Below are 24,374 nucleotides of genomic sequence, written 5' to 3'. Positions count from 1 at the left end.
CCATCCCTCCTGTCTGGAAAATTCTCTAGCAATCCTTTTTACTCAGTTAATCCCTCTGTTTTTCCACACCCATACTTCTCCACTTCACTCTCCGCTGCTCATCTTGCTTGGCATTGTACCAATCTGTAAAGTCCTGAGTGGAGATTTTAGTAAGAAGTCTCCTAGACTTCTGTTATCCTAGAACAGGGAAAATAAGACTTGCAGAAGCAGACAGCAGATAAAGAAGTAACTCTAATAAAAAGGAATTACCGGTATGGATGACTTCTCCTTTGCTTTCACTTATTGTTACTGTTAGTTCGTAAGGTAGAAACTGAATGATACCATGCGGATCATCATTCTTCAAAATGGTTATATTGACCATTGTGGCATTCCCCAACTTGCCTGGCATTTCACTGTAGCCACTAAGTACCACAGAATATAGCTCATCCAGCTAGAAGAGGGAAACTCAGTCAGAACAAAAATACATATTCAACATCCACATCAAAAACAAAATGGTCTATAGTCCACAGTCCCCCATCAGGCAGAAAGGGATACAAACTTAAAATGAAATCACACACATTCTACATGCAATAAACGTTTGTATAATGCTATCAAATAAAGGAAATTGTTAGAACTTTCTATCTCTAAAAGCATCAGTTTCTCCAAGAGTCTATTATTATTATAAGCAAGGACTTATTTTGTGTACTTAATTTAGAATCGCATAATTTCACAAGTAATGTTTGTAACACACTCTGAAATGTAAATTTTCTTTCCTCCAAGACTTCTTAAGATTCCTGGCTTTGTAACAGGTAAAGCAAAGATTTTTAAACCATGGACAGCATGCTAATTTAGAAAGAATTGATCAACTGGCTTTATTAATCTAATGGGACATGGTACTTTCAAAAAAGTATCAGAGAACATTAGAAAAAAATATTGCATTTATCTATCTAGAAAACAGCATTACTCTACACTGGGGAGAACTCAGTGAAACTGGCTGGTGGTTAGCAGTAAAGAAACACACATGAACTGGTTCTTCACATACAATTCAATTAAACAATGGTGTTCAGTACTACAGAATGTCATGGATGCTAAAACCTTACCTGCGTTCAAAGCGTAACTGCTTCAATTAACAGAAAGAAAATCTGAAGGCACCCAAAGATACCATCCATTACTCCAGACATCCTTGGACTGCCCACCATTGGAGGCTGGGATGGCATTCTGGAGGAAAGTGATTATATATGTCCTGCTCATGTATGTGGCTTTTGGCCACTCTTGGAGATAGAAGAGTATAAAAGGACCTCCTTATTTTTTAGTCCTGACACTACAATTCGTATGTTTTTGCCTGAGCGTTTCAGCAGGATGACTTACCTAGTCTAATAATACTGCTGTAAGCAGGGAAATACTTTTATCTCAGCCTGCTGATGAACTAGTAAAAACTGGGAATGGAACTATTAAATAACCCGCTGTTTTAGTGCCTAAGTTTTACTAGATTAACTTATGTTCCTGGCTTCTGTAGTGGAGTTCAGACTTCTTATGTCTCCTTTCTTTGGAGTATGTAGGGAAAAGAAACCTGAATTTCTACAGCAGCCTATGCAATTGAAGTTGGAGTTGCTGTGATCCCCTGATTTCCTCATCATATGGTCCTCCATCCCTCCTTCAATCCATGACTGATGACCACCTGGCCCTACAAAAAGATTATTAACCTTCCTAAAACCTTTATGTTTTGTAAAGCTGGCTTTCTGACATCTTACTCCTAGATCAGCTCATTAGCAGGATCAGACAAACACAACTAACTGCTTATGCAAAATACAGCATAGGAATGTGCATGTAAAGGCAGCAAAAAATGCTGAATCACAGCAGCTAAAATTTATGTTAACATAAATGTGGTAAAATCAAACCCTTGCAAACTTCCTGATGGAATCCAGGATGGCTGATGCACAGGAAAGGGAACAAGCTACAGAAAAGCAGAAAGCAAAGAGAAAAGCAACAGACACATGCCTCAAATTGTGCAGATTTCTGGGATTACAAAACAATAGAGATATCAGAGAAATGAATATTCAGGCAAGACTGACAAGACCTGATTTGTATTGATATAAAGTGCTTTCATATGGTGCTTGACTATCTTATAGGCCTTTCAGTCACTCCTCCTCTATCTATTTCTCACACTTAAGAAAAAGAAAGCCTTCAAATGTTACAGAAAAATTGCTGGTATTTACAGGTGAAACCATCTATATTTTAGTAAGTGACAAACAAATATGTATGTGAATGCAATTTAAAGAGAGAAAAATATTAATTCTTACCTCTGGAATCCCATCCATCCTTGTCAGTAGAGTAATTATGATCTCTCTTTCACCAGGCTTAAACTCCAGAATTCCTGTGCTTCCATAAAACTCATTATTATCTCTTGGTTCTACAGTGTAGCGCAGAAACTGTCTGATGAGGCTTCCTCTAGTGCGAACAATCTGCAGCTCAACAGACTCCCCTTCCTGCAAAAAAATAAAATTAATCTTTTTCTAGCACTCTGTTAGAACTAAGTCGTCTGTAATGTTTAAGTGACGTTACTCGGATAGCTACCTTGATGCTGTAGGGACCTCTGGAAGAGGAAGAAAATTCGAACACTCCTCCAGGATCATCGTTTTCCAAAATTGTAATTTCACAAGTAGTAAACCCGTATTTCAGTATCTGATTTTCCACACTGACCCTGAGAAAGGAAGGTAAGAGGTTTTTTTCAAGTTGCAACTCTGTTTAGCAAATCCATACAGAGGAGATCAGGATATTGACAAATTTTATGAATAAATTATGAAAGCCAACAGTTACCTACAAGGATTAAAACAAGTTAAGAATGATACAACATCAGAATGTTTTATCCATTCGTAAAAAATGAATAAATAAATAAATAAAATAAATAATTGCCTCTGAAGTAACTTTTTGTTTGTTTGTTTCTGATTAGCTTTTTATAGCTAGTAACTCTGTTGTTTGTTTGTCTGTTTTTGATAACACATGCACACAACACACAGGAAAAGAAACAGAATAGTGCCAGGAAAAAAAAAAAAAAAAGTTAGTTAAATTCAGAACTACTTTGTACTTGGATCAAGGTATAAAGGAAATTCCAAAATCACCTATGCTGAGATTACACTGAAAAGCATAAATTTCCATTATTGCTTTGTTTGTCAAAGTTTACTACTGACATAAAGAGGCAGAAATTTGACCCTCGATACCATGGATTTCATCCTCAGCTCTGTGTTAGCCTGCCTTCTGTAGATGTGGAGACTACCTGTAGGATCCCTGTCTGACTCTACAAAATGTTGGACCTGCTCTCAGTAGCTCAGACTCATTCCCCTTTCTCATTACTCCTTTAAAGCACATGCTGAATGGTGCAAGAATGAAGTACGTTGACCAAATACGCATACTTCAGATTCCTCTCAGTAAAGGATTTCTCTCTCTGGGCTTCTCCTACACCCATCTTGATCGTACTCTGTGACAGGAATGGGCAGTATCTGATAACAGTAATGAACCTTGCATATTACTTGCTTGCCTTTCCTCAGAAGCAGTAATTTTCATCATTTTAAATTTCTTATATTAAAAATTCCAGAGAAGCACTATTGCAGGATGCATCAAGAATACACCTTCAGATTGATGGTCTGCATATGATTTATTACATGTAGTTTTAGGTACTTAGATTCCTTTGCATCTTTCACGTTTCCTGTCAGTATTGTATTTTTCAATGAAATCGTGGTCCTGCATACTGTACATATTTTTGTGCTTTCACTGTGCTACAACCTAGACTTTATCAAACACTATTTCATGAAGAAATGTGATCTATTATATCCAGTTTTTGAAATCAGGCCCAGAACTGTGTCCAGAAGCACGTTTTAAGTAACTGGAACCTACACACACAAAAACAACTTAGCATTGTTGTAGCACAGTCTACAGGACAGGGTACAGGATGCAAAATAGGTAATACCTATTTAATAGAGTAACGTGCTCATGTTTGTTACATGTTTAAAAAAAAAAAAAGTCGGTAGAAAAAATAACCTGTGTTATATAAATTATATGCATGTTAGTCTAAATCAAGATAACTTTCCTTGTCTTTGACTAGAGAAAATTACTCTGTAACTCTAATCAGTTCAGCCATTTAGTTGGGGCAAACTGTATTTGTAGCAGTTTAAAACAATTAATTCATTATTCCATGAAACACTCAAATATCAAACACTGAGCCATGCATTCATAACTTTCATCATTCACAGATCCTACATAAAGAAATGCCTTCAAGCAAGAACCCCATGCCATCAAACGAAACACCAAAGGGGAAGCATGCGTTGTCTGAAGAGATGCAGAGACGTGATTCTTGGGGGGGAAAGAAATGATAAAGACAGTTTCTGTCCAAACCAACCACTTCTGAAACAAAGCATTGATTCACTGAGGACAGAAAACAGTTCACCGCACTTACCCAAAGAACACGACAAACCTTTCTGTCTCTACCCTGTCAACACAGAGGAAAAAAAAAAAAAAAAAAAGAGGATGTAGAAAGTAATGAAAGTGCCACTTACTAAAATTTCAATACTACCCATCTTATAAAAGAACAAAAAACTAACAAAAGGGACAAAAAAAAAAAAAAGAAAAAGAAAAAAAAGAAGGCTTTCTTTTTACTTTCCAAAAGTTTATAATGTTCTTTTTATGGGAACCCTGCTTGCTTGGCATTTTCCTGTTGACAAAGGCCAGCAAGTGGGCAGTTCCCACTTAGGAGGAGTGACCCCATGACCAATTCAGCATGTCAAGAGCCACTCAAGGTGTTCCCTACCAAGCCCTCCTCAAAGAGCTTGATTACTGACTGCGTGATCACAACTGCAGCAGCCATCCACGATTATAACCCTTTATTAGGGAAATACATCTACGTGCCTCTGTGATATGGTGTTTCATCAGTCTGACAAAGTAATGATAAAAACAGATAAGCACAGAAAGAGTACTGATGGGTACACAAGGAAAAGTAATTAGGCACAAAATCACAGCAAACCTCATTTACAACAATTTTTTAGTTAATCAGATTACCAAAGTAGTATATATACATGTATAACATAAATACAAATATAAGAAAGAGAAGCAGAAGGAGAAAAAGGGGAAAAAGAGGGGACAAGGAAATAAAGGGACAAAAAAAAAAAAAGAAAAAGGGGAAAGGAAAAGGTATTTGCTAATCAAAGGTTAAAAAATTAAATCAAGTTTCAACCAAGCATTTATAACAAAACTGCCACATGAAGTCAGTCAAAAGGGCAGCATTATTCTGCAATAGTAATCATGTATTTTGGCTTTCTTAATCAAAAATACATTAAATACAAAAACTGTATCGTCTATCAAAGCACCAAAAACAGATTAAAACAGTGTTTGTAAGGTGATAATTGGGCTCCACTAATCTCAAAAATAATTTAAATTTGGAATTCAATACAGACAAGAGTTCACTCTAAATTCTGAGAAGTAAATACATTCACAGACGTTCTTTCGAATAGGAAGTCTGAATTAATTGAAATTTGTTATTGATATTCACTGAAGCTAGGTATATATTGAGACATTCTCCCTTCCCTCAGAAACATGCAAAAGCATTCAAAAAACAGCAAAATATTAACACAATGAAAAGATCAAGGAGAAGATTCCAGAGTTGGTAATGCTAAAATTTAATTATATCGCTAAGCTGTTAGTAAAATAATTTACAACAGAAAATAAAAATGAATCACTATATCAAGTGAGCTTTTGATATGTATTAAACCTAGACAGCTTTCAGGTCAGGAAGCAACCAGTAAAATTCAGTCCATCAACTGGTAAAAAAGAACATTGTTCAGGTGGTTTCTCCATACAAACCCCATCTTGAACACCTGGATCCTTTTATTTATTTACTTATTTGTTTGTTTGTTTGTTTATTTATTTATTATCTGGTCATTTTTTTTCTCTGGCTGATACCATGAGTGGTCAGACCGCTATCACTGCCCTGGCACAGTAATGTTAGTTACTTCTCCAAAAAGTCATAAAACATCCTATGCAGAAACTTAATAGAAGCAGCTAGGTTTAGGTTTCCAGCTCCAAGATGCTGTTAAGCAAACAATGAATGAACGAAGCTGTGGCTGCCCCATCCCTGGAGGTATTCAAGACCAGGTTGGATGAGGCTGTGGCCAACCTGATCTAGTAGGTGCCATCCCTGCCCATGGCAGAGGGGTTGGAAGTGGATGATCTTTAAGGTCCCTTCCAACCTGAGCCATTCTGTGATTCGAAGAATGGTGCACTCAGTAGTATTCTTTATATCTATACTCTAAGGCATATACATGTAACTTTTCATAACATAGAATGCATATCCCTAACAAGAAATTTTTAAAAAATAGTATTGAAAAAAAAAGAAGAATTAAGAGAACAAAGATAAATTAGGAAAGTACATTTTAAATTTAAATCCAAAATGTTTGTTGTAAAGTATTCTCACAGGTTTACTTTTTTCTAGGAATAATAAAAAAAAAAAAAATCCCAATTCTATTGTTTTGAACAATTACATTGTAATGCAATTATCATACTCACATCCTGCAAACTTTTATCCTTTTAATCCAAATGCTTGCTTTTCGGTTCAGTGTACTCTTCATGTGCTAAACCTAAGTCCATACAGGGCTAAACCAGGCAAGGTGAAGCGTTCAGCAAATAGCTGCATAATACTTCCAGCAGCCAGCTCAGATCGACCCGGAGGAGCTACGGGGCTGGACACAGGGTCCGTGCCACCAGAGAGCTGCCAGGACACCAGCCCCATCCCCTGCCACGTGCACTTCCAACCTCGAAGAACAGAGGGGCGTTCATATACCACCCTTACACCACGGAGGAGATGCTCCCAGACTGCCTGACACTACACGGGTCCAGTTCAGTCCCGTTTCACTCCTCGTGGTATGTGAAACCAGCTCTTTAGGTGTTCCTCTGACAGCAGTATGGAAACAGGACAAAGAGGGCTATTCAGAAGCAGCAATAAAAGTTAAAACAGCTGCTTTGACATGGTGGCTTAACCGTGGCCAGCAGCTCCTCCAGCTAGTGAAAAGAACTCTTGACCAGGAATAAGGTGATACCAGTCACTGGGAAAGCCACTTCCCTGTTTTTATCCTCAGCTTATTTTTTCCTGTAAAATGGCTATGTATGGACATGAAGTTTCATATCGTCACAGACAGTAAACCCTGGCAATGCTTATGATGCTGCCAAAAGAAATACAACCTCAAAGTGTGTAAAGCATTTCTTATACAACAAGACTAATGTGAAATGACTGATCATTAGGGAAATTCTTTCAGTAAAAAAAATCATAATTATTATGTAGCAAGAACTACAGATGAATTAGGACAACTGACAGGAGCTTCAAAATGTTTCTTACACTTTTTTAAACATGCAGTACAAGAAAATAGGAGAAATTAGAGTTTTGACTAAGTTTAAGGTACCATGAGAATTTCAATGTTAAGAACTAACTAGAACCACAAAATAATTAAATAAATAAATGAAAAATAGCTTTGAAGTTAATAACTTTTGACAAAATCTGGAATTTCTGCAGAACCTGAGTGTTCTGAAAGACACATGAGAAACTTAATTTCCACTGTGAATCTACATGGCTGTCATTATTAAACCACACTTCTCTAAAAGACTTTCTTTTCTATCAGGGTATCTCAAAAAGGGGGAAGTGAAATTGCTTGTGGAACATTACTCAATTTGCTTGCATTCAGTGTTCACCCCCTCTTCAATTTTTTCAGGATTATCTACTGATTTAATTAGAGGCAGGCTCTAGCTCTAAAGAACTGCATTAAAGTAGGATTTGCCACATTAGACTTTCCATAGTGCCTCTCATCAGAGGAAACACCTTCTCTCCAGGTTTAATCCATCATTTATTTGATTTTTGAGGCTATTTTAATTTTTCTGAGTCATAGCAGGAGAGATATGTTGTTATTTTGAGAAGTAATGAAAACAAGCAGTAGGTGTCCAGCGCACTCATTTCAACATTCTACTATTTTCAAATGACTTTTTCCCCATTAAAACGCAGTCTGATCAAACCCTTGAGGCATCCCTGGAGGTTTTCAAGGCCAGGTTGGACTAGGCTGTGGGCCGACCTGATCTAATGGGTGGCATCCCTGCCCATGGCACTGGGGTTGGAAACTGATGATCTTTAAGGTCCCTTCCAACCCAAGCTATTCTGTGATTCTATGAAAATTTACATAAGTAAGATAGATATGGTTTTGAAACAGACACTAACCAAAGGGAATTACCAAGTAAGGAGAAAATCCTAGCTCCATTAAGCAGTATGGCAGTGAGTAACCCACAACACATAAACCCTTAAGCCCTGTCCATCAACACTACACAGTGATTTAAATGGCCCTCCTATGCTTTTCTAACTTTTTGACATGTAGCAACCTCTAAAACCCAAAAATGTTTAAAAACTGCCAGATATTTCACAGTGAAATAGTCAAGTCTGTATTTTACATTTGTAATTTTCAAAAAATTACTTCATAACTCATAGGTCTAATCATTTTCCACATAAACTGATGACAGAATGTCAGCCTATGGAAATCTGTATCCCATCACAGAAATCACTAGAACAATAAAAATCTTCAAATAACGTTGCTTCAGTTTATTATATATAGTAAATGAGATTTATGTCGTAACATATGCATATGGATCTGTTCTGGCATCCTAACTTCCATGAGTTAAGACTCAAAAAATGCTGGAGCATAAGGACTGCCTAAACAGTTGTCTGTTTGTTGATTATCACTTCCACAAAATAAAAGTGATTTATCCCCAGATCCCAAAGTCTCCAAGTTCTCAGTCTCACCACCACTCACTCATGAGCACAAACACAGGCCACGTCCCCAGCCCACATACCCTGCAGGTTCTGGCCCTCTGGTTGTGCCAGGTGCCAAACTGATAGCTGTCTGCACCTTAACTGGGGGGCTGATAACTGCCAGTGAGAGATTACGTTGTGTAGAAGGAAAAAACAGCAATCAGATTTAAAAAAAAATGATTTCTGTTTGTGCTTACCAGGTAAAATGAACAGCCCTAGTATGCATATATGCTCTCACAAAGCACACACACAATTTCCATGGCCTGTTCCACCTACATTCATCAAGAAGACCAAGGTCTTTCCTTTCTCACATAGATTTCACTACAGACATCTGGTTTTATTTATGCTTGGTCTCAATTCAGGCCTATTCAGATAGGGCAGGCATTCAACCTGAATCTGCTCCTAAAAAAAGAAAATATAAAGAAGCTTCAGCAGATACAAGACTCTCTTGCTCCTTCATTACTCATCATTACTCATCTGTGTTCTTTGGAATCATATTTTTCATGTTATACATTTTCCTCCAGTTTGTGGACAAAATTCAGAGCTAGTTTTAATATCTGTGGTCTAAGTATAGAGAGCATAAAGCAAGAAAGGATAACATTGTTTTTAATGGCTTGGAAAAAATATAGTTATGGATGCACTTAAAGCTTATTTAAAATTGAACTGCCTTGACAATACCACTAAGCCGTAAATAATACATCCTTGTTAGAACTAATTATTTTGATTATTTTACCCGTGCTATTAATAATTGCAATACATTGAATGCTTATGAACATATGTCTATGTCTGTAGTTTCATTAAAGTTCTTACATGCTTTCTTTTCTCGCTGACTTATGCTACAATTTACGGAACAGTACAAGCACATCTACAGCACAGTGCATCTTTGTTTTCATGCTCATTCACTACTGCTGTGAGGTGCTGGCTGCCAGCCTCGGAAACTGAAATCTTCTATTTGTCCACAAAATACCAACCAGGCTGAAAGCAATAGCACGGGCGTACACGTAACCCTGCCAGTATCCTTCAACCCTAATTTGAAGAGTCATGTCTAGTACTGAAAGGATGATCTCTGCAGTCATTTCATTCTTGGCTTCTGCTAATTAGTTGAAGTGAGGGATGCTACCAAGGTCTAGAGAAAAGTTCAGATTCTATCTCCTCCTTGCTTACTTCTTTTTCCAGGACAGACCACCTGTTCCTCGGTTCACTCTCTGACCCTGCCAAGTGTGGGAAAGCTGCTTACTGTTGGCACACTTTTCACCATCCACTTCATGATCAACAGAGCCTACGGCTTGCACCATACACAGCAAAAGCAGAACACTGGTTGTATTTGTTCAGCTGCCAGTTCAATCCCTGTTGCAGCCACCATTTTCAAGGTATAGCCTACAGTTGTAACTCAGGATAAATGGCAGAAAACTGTACTTTCACACACGTGAATCAAAAAAGTTACCCTTTCATGCTGCTTACTTCTATCTACTTACTTGTTTACCTCAATACCACTCTGCATTCTTGGCCACCTTACACTCAAAACTTGAACCATCATTTCTAATCCTAGTTTCCCCCTTTGTGCCAGAGACTCTAAAAAAATTCCTTGAGACAAACCAGTTTCTCCCACAGAAAGAAAGCGGAGAACTGCTTGCAATAGTCTCTGTTTTTATTCTGAAAAGGATTGCCTTTTTAATGTAATGAGTAGCCAAGGTAGAATAAAATAACTAGTTCTGAACTACATGCATTAACCAGCCACCTTTTAATCAAGCAAGCCAATCCCGCAAAGGAATAACATCTTCCCTGTGTGCCATAAAGATGTTCGAAAACCATGTTTTCTGAAATGGGATCTTCTAGTGATCAACAACAGCGTGAGGAACTTCTTGCCTATTGTTTGCTAATGTGGAATCACTGTGGATATCTGTTGTGGATATCTAAGAGCTAGCCTACGCTTCCTGTACAGAATAAAAATACTTCTTCTGCATAAGGTAAGGACTATGTAAGTAGTAGATGTTCAGTGTGGAAGCTGGTGCTGGCAGACCACTGTAGTATGTTTTCAGTAAAAGTGGAAAATGTACCTTAGACAAATAGGAGGTAATACAAGAGCACGTGTGGTGGTATTTCTGTATTTACTTATGTAACTGAGCTGTGGGAAGCAGGACAGACGATATAGCCAAGACACTCTTGTTAGTAACTCAAAGAGGGAAAAGACTCCTGATTATAAACTAATTTAAGTTTTCTGAACAGTGTTCACATGCAGATAATAGTATCACCTGAGGGCCCTTACAGCCTGTTATCCTAAAATCCTCCACTAGATGAGAAGGGAGACCAGAACACTGTGCTTCAGAAACCCCACTGCATTCTCATTAGCAGAAGACTGCAATAATAGTCACACTGGGATATTCTGGGGGCTATGAGCTGACAGAAGTATCTAATTATCAAGGAATATTGAACATGCAGATCAAACAAATAAACTGCAAGTCTAATTCTACAGTGACACCCAAGTTATAAATGTTTTTTCTGACAGAAAAAGTTCTGCATTGCTTTTTAGTTCTCACTTTAGTTTTTCCCATTATCTTACTAAATATTATTTTTCCGAAAAAAAAAAAAAGTGTTAAAACCAAGAGCTATAAAAAAGATCAAAACTGAAAGAACTTTCTAAATAGCATACAGAATTTTCATGAAAATATAAACAGTTAAGTCATTAGATAATAAATGCAAAATGGTTTCTTACATTGATCTCCAGTCAAAGAACCCATACACAGTCTGAAACAAGGGCCCACTATTTCTTCAGACACATATCAACACAATGCAAGCAATACCATGTAATTAACACTGTGCTAATCTGTTATGCATAAATCGAGTACCGCAGCTGATACATATGAATAGAGAATAGGGTACAATACCTGTCCAAAGTTAATAACACAGTTTCGTTCATTTCAGGTACATCATCAGCTTTAATGGTGATGTTAATTGTGGTATCACTTTGTCCAGATAAGAAAACCACGGAGCCGTTAAAAGGACTTATATCATCCTGTGTTACCGCCTTTTGATTGGGACCAGAGGGTTTCAAACTCCAGAACACAGTTGCTTGACCATCAGTCCCATCTCGATGCAATGCAATGGAAACCTGTGAAACACATTAATTTGTTGTGACTTGCAAAAGTAGATGCAAAACCGATTACTCCCTTGCAAATTACTATTTGAATAAATAATAATAAAAACAAAAGTTTGGCCAGTTCTAATTTGAGAATGGGAAATGATCTATCTTATTCAGGATTTGTCTCAGTCCTACTTTACATGACTATGCTCGCAATTGGTGAGAGAGACTAACTGCAGTATCTTTTGCTCTGTGTGAGCATCAAGGGCTAACTGGTTTTAGATACTTACACAGAAAGCAAAGACCAATCTCAGTTCTCTGGAAATCAGTAACAGATTATTTCAGAGCATTTTTTTTTTTTTTTTAAAGAAGAGAATATTTAGGATAAGACAGAACTTACAGGAAGGCTTTTCCTCACATTAATTGTCAAATGCTACACTGAATACAGCAAACTCCACCTTCTCCAAATAAGTTTTCCATAGCAAAAGACAATATAAAAAGGCTTACTTACCAGCGTAGCAGGGGAATCTTCTGGTTCAGAAAGAATAATCGGTAGATTGCTAATAAAGCCTATTTCTCCATTTGCAATATCTGGAGTAATCCTCAAAGAAATATTTCGAATTTCGCCTAATCTAGGACTCACAGATGGGACTAGAGGAATTCTATTCACCAGTTCAACTCCTTCCAGCTGTAGGAAAAAGTAAAAGAAAAGTGAGAAATAAGAAGCCTCAGCACCAAGTCAGAACAGTTCTGACATTTCAGAGTAATTTTCATATAAAGGAAGTATACATCTCCAGAGCAAATTCTTCCTACTGATAGCACTGCTGTTATAAAAATTTGTAAGTAGACATGTCAAAGAAATTAAGTGGATATTGTTGAGCTGTCAGCAGAATGGTACACCTCCCAGACAAATCATGTTAGTGTATGTAATTAAACACAGATCAAGCCAGAGAGAGAGACTCTGTTCCAGATCAGCTGACACATTACTAGAGCTATTAACAACAGTCATTGATGAGCAGCATAGGCAATTGTCTAACATCATTTTTTGTGTCTTGCATTGATAAAAATCTAGGGAAATCACTGAAGTCATAATAATTTACAGCCCTTGATCAAACAGCCAAATAATAATCCACTTTTCTTTCCTCTCCACAAAATTTTAAGGAATTCTCTATCTAAGAACTACCAGAGCCACATTAAGAATTTAAATTCAGTACAGTATTTCAAAACTGTATTTTACTTGTCACTGCATTTCTGATAGATTATAGATACTAAGAGGAAATAGATTTTTTTTCATCCTTTTCTTTAAAAGGGAAGCATCACTCGCTAAGCCCAGCACCAGTAGTGACACACCAAGGAAAGCAGAACTTGCTTGTTTAATTATTTCCTTTAAATATTATTTATTCCATGTGATTCTGTCTACATGCATCATTACAATAAATGTTTCCATAACAGATTTGCATATATTTCTGTGAACATTTCACTGGGGCATAAACTCCCACTGACATTTTTTCTTGGAGTTATCAGGTGTTATCATAGAGTAAAGCTTTATTTTTTGGGGATAAAATAGTGGCCTTTCTTAAATTCATATAGTAATCATGGTTCACCATTTCAAAAGATGATTTTTAAAGTCTTACAGTTCTTGAAACCAAACTCTATAAATATGTGGGCTGTATCATATTTTGTTCCACAACTGCTTGAGTAACACCCAGAAATATGCATGAACATTTATCTGATGATAGATGGAAATGTTTTACAAATACTGTATTTAGTAACTGATTCTCAACCATTCCAACTTGTTATCAAAAGTCTGAAGAACAGATGATGGCACTGTTTGTTTCTCCTCTTTTCTGAGCTTTCTCCTAGCATAGGCCCCGATTCTGCAATTAACAGGATGAAAGTGCACCATTGTGCGGTTATTAGCTCAGTAAACTTTCTGAAATACTACACAGCCAAAACAATTTGCTCTATTTAAAGTGTATGCTGTATTTGGATCCTGTATGGTACCTTTGGAATAAAGTAATAATCAATAAAGAACAGAGATTTTACTCTTTCTGCAATGTTTCCTTTAGTACCTTTTAAAGGAAACCAGTACAAAGAGAAAAAAATATATAGTTATTTGAACAATAACAATTAGTTTATGAGCTTAATTTTCAGAGTTAATCTTCCTAGCTATACCAAAAATCGCATCTCTGATTACAGCACGTTATTTAATTGAAGGTGTCACTAAGGAATATATCTCACATTAACATTATCTCCTGTACCTTTATTCATCCTACAGTTTCATTTGCTTCTCTGCTGATTCCTGAGTCAATTCTTTATTTTGCCTAAGTACAACTCATTCTAAACATGTTCACTGAGATTATCATTTATTCACGATGCAGAAGGATTGTCACAGTGATAAATAGTGGTGTTTTCCTTCTCTATGAGTTTCTAAATTAATTATTTGAGCTGGAAAGCTCCTCTGATTTAATTTCTTCAAACAAAGATTTTATTTATAGTTCATGGAGAAAGTACAGAAAAAAAAAAAAACAGATTGGAATCTACAGTTTGAAAATCCAGGCAAAGTGCTTGGAATGACTGAACATTCTGAAATATTTATCAGATGTGTGTCTTGACTACAGTCAAAGGACAAAAAAAAAAAAAAAAAAAAAACATTGAATACATGGAATTAGACATTTAAGAATTTTGTGGATCTCTCAAACCTCTTGCAATCATAAAACATACTAACGTGTTCTAGTATTTCAGAAGGCAATTCCTAATCTAACTGTGAATGCCATAAATAAATAAATAAATAAAATTGCATATTAGATAAACAATATAATTCTGGCAAAACTTTTTGTTCTCATTATTCCTCCTGTAAGAGAATGTAGGGAGAAGGATGTGGAGGGAGGAAATCTTTCAAAGGTCTTAGAAGTGATTACAACGTCTTTGGTAGACTATAAGGAAAATATAAAACCTGGCAAATTTGAAATTCATGGATATAACATCAACACCTTCAACGATGATAAAAGTTATCTTTTACAAATTGAGATAGAAAAAAAAAAGGAAAGAAAAAAGTGAAGAAAACTATACAGGGAAAAAAAAAAGTAAGTTCTCCTAACAAATTTATATATAAATGCAATATAATATACATATAATATATAATGTATATTTGACCCTTTTTAATTTAGAATAGTTCAGCTGGAAGAGCAAAGATCACAGTATCACAGAATTGTAGGGGTTGGAAGGGACCTGGTCAGGCTGGAGAGTTGGGCAGGAAGAAACCAGATGAGGTTTAACAAGAGCAAGTGTAGAGTCCTGCATTTGGGAAGGAACAACCGCAAGTATCAGTACAGGCTGGGGGATGACCTGCTGGAGAAGGACCTGTATCAAGCCCAAGATACATTTACTTGCATGTCATTTCTGAAATTTTTCCTGCTTCAGTAATTTAATTTTAAGAACCTTATTTTTTTCACGTTCCAAGTCAGAGGCCAAGCAGAAACATGCTTCAAGGGGCAAGCAACAGACAACGCTGATCTCATTTTGATAAATTCCATGATTAGTACCTGAATCCTCTTTAGTTTTAAAATTTGTTTAATTACTAATGATTAGGGATAGAAAACTTTATAGCATAGTTATGAAAGATGTCTTTTTAAATAAGAAAATCTTTGCTTCAGAGCTAAGCACTTTTTTTTTTTTACAGGAATGGTCATTTAAATTACAGTCAAGGGGAAGGATCAATTATTGAATCATATTCCTCATATTAAATAAGCTAAAAAACAAAAACAAAAACAAAACAGCTGAGATACCTGTATGAGGAAATGAGCACCATTTTGAAGAAATGCATCTTTTCTTATTGGTATACTCAAAGTATGATGTGTTTTTCCTTCTGGAAACAGGAGGATGCTGTTTCTAGACATATTTAGAATGCCATCTTTTGCTCTCTCAGGATCCAGAGCTCCAGCTGGAATATACAGTGCAGTATAAACTAACTGCACATTTCCAACTGTTCCTTTCTCCCTTACAAAACTCAAGGATAAAAAGCGTCCTGTTGGATTACTTTCAATCTTCTGATTCTCCAAAGGATAAAACTTTATTACGCCATAAACATCATCGCTGTCCTGAATGTAAAACAAAAGCTGCAAAACAGAAAACAGCATCACTTACTCAATGCTACAATTAATATACACCACAGTTTTCACGTTTTCATGAAAGTATGTCCTGACTGTCATCATACATTTTTATCGTTAGTGAATTGGCACTCAAGAAAGAAATCAGATTGACAGCCCCAAAGTGTTGCTTGTGCACAAGCAGCACACCACTGATAGCAGCAACTTTCCTGCTATGCCTCATCTATGTCAGAATGAGCTTTGAATAACTGATTTTTGGTTCAGCAGCCAAAGTGAATAATTTGAATATATTTCAGACTGTGAAAAAATCATTTAATTCACCAAATTCATTCCAATCATATGTTCAAAAAGCAAAGTAGGGACCTGAGTCACAGAATTGTCAGTAATGCTAATTACCCCTTATTTAAAAGTTCAGAGGTTAGTCTTAATCACTAAGCCATCCTCTTGAAGCTGTTACTCTGTGTAAAACATTCCAGTACCTACAGCAAATAAGCAAGTGAAAATAAATGCTCAACCTTCTCTTAGCAAGCAACCAATCAAGATAGCAGTTATGCAATGATATTTATGATGGGAATATTCTAAGCTAAATGCTACTGCATTAAATAGGTCTGGCCTTATAAAATATGTTAAGCCAAAGACTTTGGATGTGGCTCTTTATACTGAGAATACATCAGGTTGCTTCACTTAAACTCAAGCACAACTACTTCAATTTAGCCAATCCACCAAAACTGGTGGATCCTAATCCTAATCCTACTCCCTAATTATTATCTATCACCTCCTCAAAACAAGTTCTGAAATCAAACTTACCTCAGATGGTTCGCTGACTTCTGCGCCTCCCTGTATTGTATGAGCTAAGAGCTTCAGAAGATAGGGCTCTGCTTCTTCTGGTATGTTATCATCAATAATGGTCAGTGAAAGTGTGACCAGCATCTGTCCTTGATCAAAATGTATCTCCCCGGTCTCTGGAACAAGGTCTGCAGTCACAGGTGACAGATCACTGCTATTTCGAGTTATGACCCAGGTCACAGAAACATTTCCATGTGTTCCACCATTTCTTACGATCGTGATCCCTTCAAACCTGTGGTTTTGAATGAAAATAAAAATCTGTAACATGCAATTATAATTAATATCGGTTTACTTAGCTATCTGTTCCCTGGAAGATTTATACTGACTTCAGTGGAATCGATATTAACTGCTGCTACTGACATTTGAGTCAGGACTTAAAATTTGTGAAATCATACCACAGAAGTAGACTTTTCTCAGGTTGCTTATTCATGAGATAATATACATAAAGACATGAGTAATATATCTAAAGACATTAGTTAAAATTTATTTTGTTTACAGTAAGAAAGATACTGAGAAGAGGAAAGTTGGCATGTTTATATTTTTTCTCAGGAAAGATGTTAAATTTCAGAAAACTTTTTCTCAACTAAATTTCTACACTGTTTTATGGACTATATCAAAATACAATTGTCAGGCATGAGTGTTTAAATAATGATTTTATTTAAAATAAAGTGACTCAACTATTTGCCTATGCACTGAAATATAATTTATCAATATTTGTGATTATGGAAATGTCACGTTTCCTGTATCTGTGTATAAGAAAGAAAAAAAAAAAAGTGAATATTGAAGTGCTGGGCTCTACATACTAGAAATTGTTCATAAAATCATAGGTTGATACATTACCTCTTTCTCTGGGGATGAACCACCATCACTAGCTAGCAGTGGACATTTTTACTAAAACTGGCAATATTGTATAGATATTAGTTCTGCTTGTAAAGATGTGTGTGGAGATTTGTTTTTAATTTATCTGTAAAATTACATGTATTTAACTTTTTTGGAAGTCTATGGGTATTCAGTACTTCACAGAAGACACTCACCACCATTTTTTAACCAGAGACTGACTTTAAATACAGTATAGACAAAGATTTACTGGGAAAGGAAGCCTGAAATATATTTTCCACTTGTATGAATGGGTGTGTGGCCGCATCACAACTTCACTGATCCATCTTTTAGATTAAGGGTTTTTCAGTATTTTGATAATGTCATTAAATATTTACAGTTCTCATATATAGTTCATAAATATTAAAATACTTCTGCATAATTAGACATTTTCTCCCTTGAAAATTCTATATCGTTTATAATAATTACACAGTAGGTGATTTCTATATTAATTTTTCACTACTGATTTTATAATTACTGTCAGTGAAATCCTAAGGATGCTTTACAGTGCCAAACAAATCCCTTAACATGACGAGATACTGTTTGAAGATCTGTAGTACCTTGAAATTTGGTCTTCATCAATGATAACAGTTTGAGTAAACAGGATACTGTTGATTGAAAGCACTCCATAGGGTTTATCATTTGGTTGGATGGTGACGTGAACAACAGATGGATTAACCAAAACAGCATCTCCCTGTAACGTGTCCTTAAGGAGCATAATTTGGAAGGTCTCAGCAATTTCTGGTATGGCATCATCAAGGATCTTGAATTTCATATATACTTCATGAACTAGAGGTGTGAAGACAATAGTTGTATTTGGCTGAAGATCTAGGAAGTCTAAATTGAGCTGCGCGTGTGCTGTTGAATTCCCAGTTATGATGGTGTAACTGACGGAGACTTCACATTCATCAGGTCCAATTAATTTTCCACTGTCATCCTTACCACGAATCACTTGAATTGTGAGCATTTCGACTTCCTCAGGCACCATGTAAGTGCTCTGAGCAAATCGCACAGGGCTGTCATTTTTCTTAATATTAATCTGAACAGAATTCCTTGTGGTGTTGATTTCAGCCCCTCCCTCCACACTCCTGAGATGAACAACAAACAATTCATCATTTTCAGGTATCTGGAAAAATAATAGTAGCAACAGGGTGTAAGTCCCATTTCAAATATATGCAGAACACTTACTTAGAAATATGTTATGTATATTTAGCAATAAAGGGAAATAATACAAACATTACAACCCTTTTCACATTAAAATAAACAGGCAAAAAGAAACTCGCTTGCAACTTTGAAAATCCCTTCTCAAAATTGAATGTTTCCATTTTCTAAGACATACTTCTATGCTATGGAAATATGAAAAAGTGGGAAAAGACAAAAAAAAAAAAAGGGCAAACAAAAACTAGGCAAGAATCAGATGAAGCTCTATCTTTCCAACTAGAGAGTGTGAGGAGATCCAAACTCAACTTGTGGAAGTTGCTCTGCTTGGACACAAGTGTTCCTGACAGTTATTTAGTCTGACATCTTTATTTGCTGATGTTAACACCATTTTACATCTATGCATGCCTGAAAGAACAGAGGAACAACATATGAACACAACCTACCTTGGCCCTTTTGTTCCTATTCAACGGGAAAAAGAACAGTTCCTACTTTCAGACAGACTCACATTCCCAGCACAGCTTCAGTCACAGCTCTGAGAATGTGCTTGCTGATGCTTATCTATTAATTAGACTTTGGCATTTCTACATGTGGTTTGTTTAGAACTGCACTTTAGTTTTAGCTCTTTAGTCTCTAATAACTGATGCAGCAGACAAAAAAGAAGGGTTTATAAGCCTTGAATTGCAGAATTTAATATTTTTTACTTTATATTATTACATTTTATTCCCCAGTCTTGATAGGCTAAGTCTGTTTAACTGGAAAATATCATTATTTTATTAATACAGAGAGATTAGAAGGAAATATTTAAATATTACATAAGATCCTCACATCTCATTCTTGTTGTGGACTCTCAGAAAAAACAGTATTATTTGCTTCTGAGATAAATTCCACAACAAAATTGCTTATGTGTTACTAATGGCATTGCTTTGTTATAGGGCTGATGAATCCTTTCCATGTAGTTCTGTTTACTGAGCAAAAAAAGTTCAGAATTCCTTGTGGTCCAATATTTCTTCTCTTTTTACACATTTGTTAATTGGCCACCCTTAGATCCTGTTTCAGGGCACAAAGGGTATGCACGCCGCTGTCTTTGTAGCTGAGGCCAATTTTGTCCCTTGTTTGACTTGTGGCACTTAAACTTGCATAATATTATTGACTGATGCAGGTTGTTTGTTTTTTTTTCCAGCGTGAGATTTGCAAGCTCTCTGTCACCTCTCTCCTACACTACTATTTCCTATTTTATCTTATTAAAATTGATGTTAACTTACGCTTGTTTTAGTTCACTAGTTCATATACTGTCTTGCAGTACAAAAATACGCATTTGACAGTCAGAACGTACATGCCATTTTAGTTGCAGATAAAATCTTAGTATCCTACATAAATAAGGCATTGTGGAGCTTTCAATTACATCATGATTGACCAATAAATACATGAGTCAAACTTCGAATATAATAGTATAAATGATTTCCAGTGCTGCCTTGCCTCTTTAATTTTCTCTTAAAGTTGCAATTATACTTAAAAAGGAAACCTGCACAGGAAAAGTACTATAAATGCAGAGCTGTGGAAATCAGAACTGCAGTCCCCTACCTTCTGTAAGGCTGCACAATTCAGAAAAATACTTGTTTCATTGGTTTCCCTAACTCAGATCCTAAAAGCTCAAATTAAGTTCTGACAGTAGTGTTACTGGATTCTTGTGAACTCTATCATCATCATCATCAATAAAGGTTTTTGTGCAAAATTCATCTTTCACATACACTTGTGAAAGACTTTCAAAGAGTGGAAAGACGTTGACTAGACACACCAAATACAGATCAAACTTTTAGAAACAGAAGTTTGAGAGCATTTCTCAGAATAAAAATAAATAAAATCACATCCTCCCAAGAGAAAAGACCCTAATAATTTATTTCTGTGTGTAAGTCACTGAAATATTACATTGAATTGGAAAGAGATGTTTCTACACTTCAGCACCCCAGGTTGGCACAGCCTCTTAACACTAGAGTATCAGTAGAAATGTGGAAGGACATTTTTTATAACTAAGAGTAAAAAGGAAACAAGCTGCTTTACAGTTCTGTGCTCACTTCTGAGACACACACCTTTCACCATTATTGTTTTCTTATGAATTTCTTACTAAGTTGTTTTGCATCATATATACTTATTTTGATGTCTCAGTTTTCCCTCTTAAGCTTATTATAAAGGAAAAGAAAAACACAAAAGAAAAGTGCAGGTAAGAAAAAAGGAAAATCACAAGTTGCAAATTAGAAGAATGTTTTGTTTACTCTGAGATAAAAAGAAAGCCTCACAACCTATGAGTTATGTTGTGTTTTTTTTTTGTTTTGGTTTGGTTTTTTTGTGTGTGTGTTGTTTTTTTTTTTCAATTGGCCAATCTGAAAACAGAAAAATGTTAATTATCACCTAGTATTCATGCTTTCCACAAGACTGCATGTTTGTTTCAGGAATCTCATCTATTTTTAGGATTTTTTCAAATATGTTTCTACCCTGAAACATATTTGAAAAAAAAAAACCACAAACAAACAACGACAAAAAATATTTTTGAATCTGCCTTTTCCCTGTGAATCTTCAATGTGTAATATTCTTTCTTTAGTGACAAAGATAACATGTCTGCTCAGCCAGGATATGCACATAAACTAAAACTATTCACTGATGAGAATTAAAGAGGGAGCTTGGAAAGAGTAAAAATAATAGACCAGAGAGCCAAAATTTAACATCACTTCATCAAATAGAACTGCTTTTAACCTTATTTAAGCCAAGCCTTTTTGTAACTTATTACTCTAAGTCTTTCCAGAACTTCAGTTAACCTTCTACGTATCAAAGCCTAAGATGAAGTCAGCTTGTTCCTACCTGATCATCAAGCACTGTTAAATTATAAATCAGCTTTGATCTCCCAGGTGTGAATGTAATATTTCCCTTAGCTGGACTTAGGTCTTCTTCAGCTGGGTTTGGACCATCTTTTATCTGCAAAGAATTGATTTGTCTGATGAGAAGTCTATAAAGCAGGAATACAAATCCAGTGCAAGTACAATAACCAATATGCAGTGTGACTTGCATAACAAATGACTATCTGTTCAGCCATCTCCAACTTACAACTTACATGAACATTCAGTTGTGAAAATCTGCTCTTTTCTGGCAGACAGTGTAAGTCAGAACAACCACTCTGAAGAAATCCCGTATTTCCAGAATAAGAGGAAGAAAACTACTTCCATATAGGCCTATGGGGAGTCTTTAGTATATTCTGATGCATAACTGACTCTTTCATATTACAGAAAGGATATTCATGCAAATTCAGTTTGAATCAATAGTATTTCATAATAAATTCCAAGACAAAGTAATAGTACTTACTGGTTTTGTGTCCCTTCTATCTTAACTTGTGATATTAAAGATACTAAATTTAACAGTCAAACTCAAAATACTACAAAGCCTCTTAAAGGTCATATGGGATTTTTTGGTTTTAGAACATTTTGTAAATTATTTTTCAACATACATATATAATGATGTGAGACAGACCTAAGTAATTGTCCAGAGAGTAAGATTTACTGTACCTTAAAACAAACATATTTGCAAAAAATTGCACAGAGAATCATATTCAGTACTTTAACTATTCATGCTATATTTAGTATTAATAAAATCCAGTGCAAAGCTTTTCTGGTTTTGACAGGTCTAGACTAAAGCTTTGAGGTCTAGATTAAAGCCTTACCCTATAGGACCAGGCAACTAGTACAGAAATATCTATATGAAAGATTTTATATATAATTTTAAAGTAAATAATAGAGTCTGAGCTAGATAAGAAAAAGAAAGCAATGAAGTCAGTAATTGTATCACATTCAAATCACATATGTAAATAACAGGATAAGTATTCAACATGATTAATTATTTCAAAAGCTTCATTTGCAGGGGATTCAAGATAGAGATCAAGATACAGATGATTATAGATACAGAAATTCACCAAATCCTGAGCACTCACAGTTCAAAGTTGGGATAATCATTAAAGACTCACTTGAATATTTGTATGTAAAATAAATATTTTTTAAAAAAATTAAAAAAACTTAGATAAGACACTTCTTACATACTTAATATGCATTATTTTCTAGTAATACATACTGATGTTGCCTCACGTACCTTTCTAAATGACAGAATATACTCGGTTTTCTCTAGTACCTCTTAACATTAAACAGTCAATTAAACAGTCAGATAATTACAGTATTTTCTATATGACGGTTAATATGAATCCCTTTTATGAAACAGATCTACCTAATGTAGATGTAGGTATTTTGTCCTTCTTCCCCTTTTGCAAACACTTCAATAAATTATGATTACAGCCTCTCAGTTTAATCCAACAGACTACTGTATGAAGTCTTTTGGATAAACTCACCTCAAAAGTTATGACGACCGTCCCATAGGTTCCCCTCTCTCTAATTAGAGTGAGCGGCACAAATTCATTTCTGCCCCTGGGCTCATTCACTGTGATTAAGGCAGACTAATGAGGAAGAAAAGGAACAGACAATCAGACACAGATCAAATATCACAGCAGAATGAAGAAACTGTTACCATAGAAATATCAAACTCCCACAGACAAGTTAATCCAATCCGCAAACCAGTCCACTGATGGCATACATTTCCTAGCAACCAATTAGTTCAGCTAATGAAAACCTTAAAAGATTTCAGATAAAAATGTATCACGTAATGCAATTTGTGTGTTTTTGTTGTTGTTGTTGTTTGTTTGTTTCTGTAAATGAACATAGTCAACATACACAAAGCACTGACATATCATCACTGGTATTTTTAGGAGCTCCTACACCCATTAAAAATAGGTTTTCACCATCATGAAGTCGTTTATTAGATAGCTAGCTATAAATGTACTCAGGACAATCATTTAGGTCACTGGTCACTTTTTTAGGCTATTGTAGGTAACAGATTTTGAAGATATCCACAAATCCCAGAAGCAGCTTGGCTTAGTACTGTGGCTCTAACATTTTCTTATGTTCTTATGTTTTTTCAGAGAAGTCCTATACAAAATTATATTGTCAGAATGCTGTCAATAAGGCATAGCTACTCGTTCTACTAATACAACCTCTGTATTATTGCAAATATCATCTGCTGGAGTAACAACAGCATCTTATCCCAGAGGGTGTTATAAAATGCATATATTATGACAATGTTCCCTCAGTAATTGGTAATTAACCCTACTGCAAGAAGCTGTGCCTGCTCTTCAGAGGAACAGGTTTATATTCAGAAGCTACTTCTTTGTTTACATGCTACATTTCAAAACTGAATGTAATTCAGAATGTAATTCTAATTTAATACAAGTGTAAGAAAAAGTTTAAGTAGACTTGATGACTGAAAGGAGAAACGTTTGTGGTTAAATGTAGATGATTCTCTTTCCTGTCTAAGAGTGTCCAAGTATATTAATTTTTAATGTTAACTTTCTGAACTATTATGCATTCATATTTATTATTATAAATTGGAATTACAAGACACAGTGATG

General features: G+C 35.6%; 1 pseudogene across 1 annotated transcript in view; it reads right to left on the bottom strand.

Annotated features, from left to right (window-relative positions):
• The window catches only part of LOC310891290 (adhesion G-protein coupled receptor V1-like), a 74,362-nt pseudogene extending 50,648 nt beyond the window's left edge, over positions 1–23,714 (bottom strand). The window contains exons 1-12 of the transcript in view: positions 23,709–23,714; positions 23,262–23,366; positions 21,734–21,847; positions 18,280–18,845; positions 16,805–17,075; positions 15,677–16,006; positions 12,400–12,576; positions 11,695–11,918; positions 4,430–4,462; positions 2,554–2,680; positions 2,280–2,465; positions 250–430 (exon numbers count right to left, since the gene is read on the bottom strand). The product of the transcript in view is annotated as an adhesion G-protein coupled receptor V1-like (transcript). The remainder of the gene's footprint in view (positions 1–249; positions 431–2,279; positions 2,466–2,553; positions 2,681–4,429; positions 4,463–11,694; positions 11,919–12,399; positions 12,577–15,676; positions 16,007–16,804; positions 17,076–18,279; positions 18,846–21,733; positions 21,848–23,261; positions 23,367–23,708) is intronic.
• Between the last annotated feature and the right edge of the window lie 660 nt (positions 23,715–24,374).

The sequence above is a fragment of the Anser anser genome, assembly GCF_964211835.1.
Source record: "Anser anser genome assembly, contig: HAP1_SCAFFOLD_127, whole genome shotgun sequence".
Taxonomy (NCBI): Eukaryota; Metazoa; Chordata; class Aves; order Anseriformes; family Anatidae; genus Anser; species Anser anser.
The sequence above is the reverse complement of the archived record's forward strand: the minus strand, read 5'-3'. Positions and strand labels throughout refer to the sequence as shown.